Below are 6,000 nucleotides of genomic sequence, written 5' to 3'. Positions count from 1 at the left end.
TCAGATTTCCAATTTGATTTTAATTGTTGATGTAATGATTTTCCATGCGGTAGTGGATTAAATATAACACTATTAAAAACTGACCTCTACTACTTATACTGTCTAGTACGCACACGACCAGTATTAGTCTGTAAATCAAGACCCCTTTTTAAAAAAAGCCCCAATCTGTGCCGCATAAAAAAATAACGCTACCGGCGTCCGGTACATGAAATGCACACAATCATTCCGATGCGGCTGATCGGAAATTTTGGCAGTAGATCTAGATCTAGATTGAACAGATCTAGACTTGCAATTTGAATTTTTTTTATTATCCTTTTTAAAATCGGCATGTTACTTTTTTTTGTTTTACTGCTATTTTAGATGTCATCAAAGCACCGATTTTTAGTGAAATCAGTTGAGTTTTGTACAGTAGACTACGTGGTGTTTGAAATGTTTATAATCAAAATGCAGCCGCCATTTTTAAACCTAACCTAGCCATCCTAACGCTGGACTCAGATTCTGGACTAACACGTTATGACTAGGCAGTCATTCTTTTTTTTCTCGCAATGTCATTCATTTTGATATAGCTTTGCACTTGTAATTTTTGTATGAAATCTAATTTATTTGACATATCAGTCTGTGTACATGCGTATCATGAATATTTATGACTAGCGCATGACGTTTAGGTTCCAATTGAGCCAATCAAATGCAGCGGTAGGATGGCTAGCTTAGGTTAAACAAAAAGATGCGCTCCGGAGCTGGTAGTAGCGCATGAAGGTGTCTATGGCAAGCCAATATTGTAAAATATAAATACACTGTACCGTAACCATCCATCGAAAAGACCATCTAAATTACACTATTTTTTTAGATAAAATCATGAAAAAACATGGTTATGTCATCAATTATAAAATGATGACATAAAATCGATTATTCAAGATCGTAAATATTTTACCCTTTTCTGTATTAGCACGTGATTTGAACAGCGTTCCATATCAGTACATCATGTGATTACGGCATAGTCGGGTGTCGTCGGTAGAATTTCTTACTTACGCCTAGCTAGCCGGAAGTATACAGTGTAGACCTATATATTCATCTTCTTCTTCTCCAGTTAAGTGCCGCTTCATGTACGTCGAGGATCGAGGATCCGGATCTGTCTATTCCAGCTTGCTCGTCAATCATTCAAGGACAAGTTGACTTTTTTTTATGTTATATCGAGATCGACTTGAAGTTGAAGGTGAGGCTCTTAGTCTTACTAAAAACTTAGTAGAGTCTAGGTCTAGACTAGTCTAGGGACAGTATAATTTAGATAATACTTCAATAGACCTAGGTAGGGTCTAGATCTAGACCTAACTAGTCTAGATAGATCTATCTACGTGATCGTGAGAACTGTAAAGTTTCTCAATTCAAGTAGACCCTAATTTTTGTTTCCAACTTTCAAATTTGGCTTCCGTGCCGACGATCTCCGACCTGAGCGGAGGAAGGATACAACTAGAGAGAGAGAGAGATGCGTGAGAAAATGCATTACCGGTACTTAGGTCTAGACTCTACTAACTATTATTAATACTAGGGAGGCCAATGCCCGGGCGTAAGGCTTCTACGCCTACGATTTGTGCGCTCGTCGTCCATGTCAAGAAAAAAGAAAAAGAAAAAAAGGGAGGTCTAGAGCCTAGACCGAATTTTCCGTCTCTTTCGTTCGTTAGCCTCTTATTGGGGTAGGGTCGGCCGGCTCTCTCTTTAGAGACGGAAACCGTCTATACACATTCCCTTGATAACGCCACGGCCATTTCAGGTCGTAGCGTTTTGCCCCCAAAATCCCCCAAAATGTCATTTTACCTCATGCATTGATTATTTAAAATTAGGAGGTTATACTACATCGGTTCCACTTACCAACTTGACTGAAATAATCCGTTTAATGGTCCCTTTTAAGGAAATTATGGGTCAAAATCGACATCCATGTTGAAATCTTGCAAGCCGTGTTAAACTCTCGCTGCGAACGGAGTCATCTAAATCAATCTCATCCCTTTTAGTCTACGCCGAAGGCAAAACGATTATGAAGGAAAAACTGTGCGCCATCTACACGTTCGTAATGGCGTTATCACAGTTTTTCCTTCATAATCGTTTTGCCTTCGGCGTAGACTAGAAGGGATGAGATTGATTTAGATGACTCCGAGAGTTTAACACGGCTTGCAAGATTTCAACATGGATGTCGATTTTGACCCATAATTTCCTTAAAAGGGACCATTAAACGGATTATTTCAGTCAAGTTGGTAAGTGGAACCGATGTAGTATAACCTTCTCCTAATTTTAAATAATCAATGCATGAGGTAAAATGACATTTTGGGGGATTTTGGGGGCAAAACGCTACGACCTGAAATGGCCGTGGCGTTATCAAGGGAATGTGTATAGACGGTTTCCGTCTCTAAAGAGAGAGCCGACCCTACCCCAATAAGAGGCTAACGAACGAAAGAGACGGAAAATTCGGTCTATGCCTGGCCATGATGGCTATGGAATAAAATATATAACAAATGCACAATTGTACACTCCACAACAAATCTTTCACCACTTGTTGACGATCTTGCAGATTTTGACGGATTTGAATCCAATAATTCGTCCCTCTTTTCAAGAAGTGACGGTAGTGAGGAAAATCGTCACGCAAAGTGAATGCAATTTTTTTTAACTACCATCACTTCGTGAAAACAGCGACGAATTGTGGTAGCATGCAGACGAAAATAACGTGCACACAAGAGAAACTATAGAGGGGTCCTAGAGTGCGCAGAGATGAGCTCACTCACTAAATTCCTTCTCAATGGCAGAAGGTAGACCCTAAAAATATGGAATCCGTTTTAAATGAAAGAACTTTTGATAGAGATTAACATCAGATGTGCACAAATGTCACTTTTAACAACTAGAATATATAAAGAAAAAAGATTATATCTTTTTAATTGCAGATTTTTAAAAACTGCACATTCAAAGGTAGTCTAGATAGAGTACAATGTTTTTGTCAATCTTGCGTTGGTTTGAGGCCGATAGCTACATACATCTCAAAATGAGAAGAAAAACTAAACAGTGATGTCATTGTTCGAGCCAAATATGGAGGTAGATCTATTGCAACATCATAATATGAATATGTATGAGCTCCGATCAGAACACCCGCTAAACAAATTTGGCTAGTCTCACAAACAGTACCTTATTCTCACAGCACTAGACTCGAGTGTTGAGCTTGTACAGTAAGTCATGTATGAAAAATGTTTAAAAAAGATATTTCAGTAAAAAATGTCTACGTGAGCAGTCTTATACTCCAATTGAGAAGTTAGGACGGAAAGATATGATTGGATGATGTGATTGTGAGTGCATGATATATAGTTGGTTGTTGCGTACAGCTAGAGAGAGAGAGAAAGAGAGATCCAGGTACTACGTATGTAGTACGTATGTGCAATATGCATGCATATGTAGTAGTATCATGTGTAGCGCTGTAGTGTGAGCTGGATTATGGAGGTCGTTCTTGTTGATTGTACAGTAGAGCTCCGACTGAAATCATAAGGAATACTCATGAGGAAATCAAGTTATTGGAATACCAATCTAAGCTAAGGTAAATATTAATGAATTGGATCTAGTTCTTTCCTTCTCTTTTTACTCATAGATGTAGTAGTCGTACGTACATTGATGGTTCGATTTCAACTTCAGCCTGTATTGCGGCTTGCCTGGTTCGGTGTGTGACCAATTCAAGGCTAGCCGGATGATGAATGTACTTTCGCGCGAAGTTTTGAACTTGTTGTCCGAGCAATGACACGCCTATTCCCTCGGGCCTGTCTAATTCTCGACGTAATTTAAATTGATTGTTTCAAGGCTCTTACGTACGGCCAGGCATAGAAGGAAGGGCCTACTCAAGAGCTGGATATCTCCTATTTTATGGAACTTCTGGAGTCGGCAGATGGGTGAGTTTTCTTAGTGAAAGAAAATGCCTTCCCTTTAATCTTTGTTTTATTATAAACAAATCAATTAGTAATTAAAAAGTTAGATTTTGCCATTGGCCTTCCTACAATTAAAGGTCAATACCAAAATCTAACTTTTTAATTACTCATTTATTTATAATAAAGCAAAGTTTAAAAGAAAGTATTTTCTTGAACTAAGACAACTCACCCATCTGCCGACTCCAGAAGTTCCATAAAATAGGAGATATCCAGGTCTAAAGTTGGTGGTTCCTTCTACACCAATCCATCCGTAACTAGGACTAAGAGCCTTGAAACAATTATATTTCATGTTGCAAATTACGTTCATAATTAGCCAGGCACGAGGGGATGGGCGTCTCATTAAGTTTAAAACTTTGTGCGAAAGTACATTCACTTGTCAGCCGCTAGCCTTGAATCGGTCGCACACACTGACGCATTGCAAGCCACAGTCCTGAAACCGAGCTATAATGGAGGGACAAAACATGAACAGAGAGAGAGAGAGTCAACGTAGATTAGTGCTGTAACATCACGGATATCTCCAATTCCGTTTAATCGCCAGGCGAAACCGGACGGTTTTCGGTTAAACGATTTTTTTTTTAAATTATTAAAATTAATTTTTTTTTTTTTTTTTTTTTTTTGACCGAGCGGGAAGGAATTTTATTTAACTGCGACTTGCATTTGAAGGCGCCGATTTGTGCTTGTGAACTTGTCACAAATAATAGTAACAATGTCGTTTTTAGAAGAATGTGTAAGATCATTAATAATGCTGTAGTCAAACGTTTAACCGTTCGGTATCCGACCGCCCATGGCGGATTCCGTTTTCAATTGGACGTCACAGTTAAATGAAAGTCCTTCTCGATTTTTCACACGGACCTGGCTTGCTAAAAAAAGAAAGAATTTTTTTTTTTTTTTTTTTTTTTTTTTTTTTTTTTAATCGTTTAACCGAAAACCGTCTGGTTTTGACTGGCGGTTAAACGGAATTGGAGATATCCGTGATGTTACAGCACTATCATTAATGTAAATTAAAAACAGTAGAGGACCTAGGATTAGAACCTTGTGGTACGCAGTGTGTAAAAGTTGGATAAATTATTATCATAAACTACATATTGAGATCTATTACAAAGATTACTTTCAAACCAATATGACAGACAAATTGGGGTGTTGTTCTAGTTTCGGAGTGGTGAGTCAACATGCAGATTACTGAGCTGGGAGACATTGCCAGGCATAGTGCCAGGTGGAGGGTCATAAATCGAAACTTAAAAAAAAAAAAAAAAAAAATATATATATATATATATTTAAAAAAAAACAAAAATTAAAAAAAACAACAAAAAAAAAACGGGAAAACGAAACCGTCCAATTGAAAACGGAATCCGCCATGGGCGGTCGGATACCGGACGGTTAAACGTTTGACTACAGCACTAACATAGATCTACGTGTTTGTAGTCAATATAAACCAGAAAAGAATTAAAATTAACTAGACATGTAATACTTGTTTGGAACAAGTGTAGGTGGGCTGGTCAACTAAAATTTGAGACAAAATAGAGCAAAAATAAGCGAGATACTGCTTAAAAATTCTTAAAAAACAATATCATGTAGATTCATGAAGTGATTGATATTCACCTTCTATAGGCATAACACGCAAATTATTAAATTTCTGACATGAGGCCTTTAATCAAAATTTTCACTATGATGACGTCATCAAAATAAAAAATGATGAAAACTAAGCTTGTAGAGAATTGTCTTAGCTACAACATATCAAAATTTTGAAGAAAATTGATCAATATTTACAGAGATACAATCAATTTTCCATAAATATGTTGACTTCATAATATGCAAATTCATAATTTTATTTCGAAGGCCATTATGATGATGTCAGAATATTTTTAATAGCCAAATGAGACATTAAATCATATTTTTTCGACTCATTCTCTATCATGTTTTTGCCCATATATGCTATGTATTACAAGAGCTCGCGCGCACAGAAATTTATCTTGAATTGACGCGCGTCTTGTTTTTAATGGTCATAAAGAGATAACATGGTATCAAATTGTTTATAAAAACATGGGAATTT

At 37.1% G+C, this 6,000-nt stretch overlaps 1 protein-coding gene across 4 annotated transcripts in view; it reads left to right on the top strand.

The window, feature by feature from the left end:
- Nucleotides 1-954: 954 nt before the first annotated feature.
- The window catches only part of LOC586400 (V-type proton ATPase 116 kDa subunit a), a 98,785-nt gene continuing 93,739 nt past the window's right edge, over nucleotides 955-6,000 (top strand). The window contains exon 1 of one of the 4 annotated variants that reach the window (XM_030972931.1): nucleotides 955-1,213. The gene's annotated coding sequence lies outside the window, so the exon portion shown is untranslated. The remainder of the gene's footprint in view (nucleotides 1,214-6,000) is intronic. The other 3 variants (XM_030972932.1, XM_030972933.1, XM_030972930.1) reach the window with 3 other exon arrangements.

The sequence above is a fragment of the Strongylocentrotus purpuratus genome, unplaced genomic scaffold (assembly GCF_000002235.5).
Source record: "Strongylocentrotus purpuratus isolate Spur 01 unplaced genomic scaffold, Spur_5.0 spur5_scaffold_6, whole genome shotgun sequence".
Lineage (NCBI taxonomy): Eukaryota > Metazoa > Echinodermata > Echinoidea > Camarodonta > Strongylocentrotidae > Strongylocentrotus > Strongylocentrotus purpuratus.
Note: the sequence above shows the minus strand (reverse complement) of the source record. Positions and strands in the feature narration are given on the sequence as shown.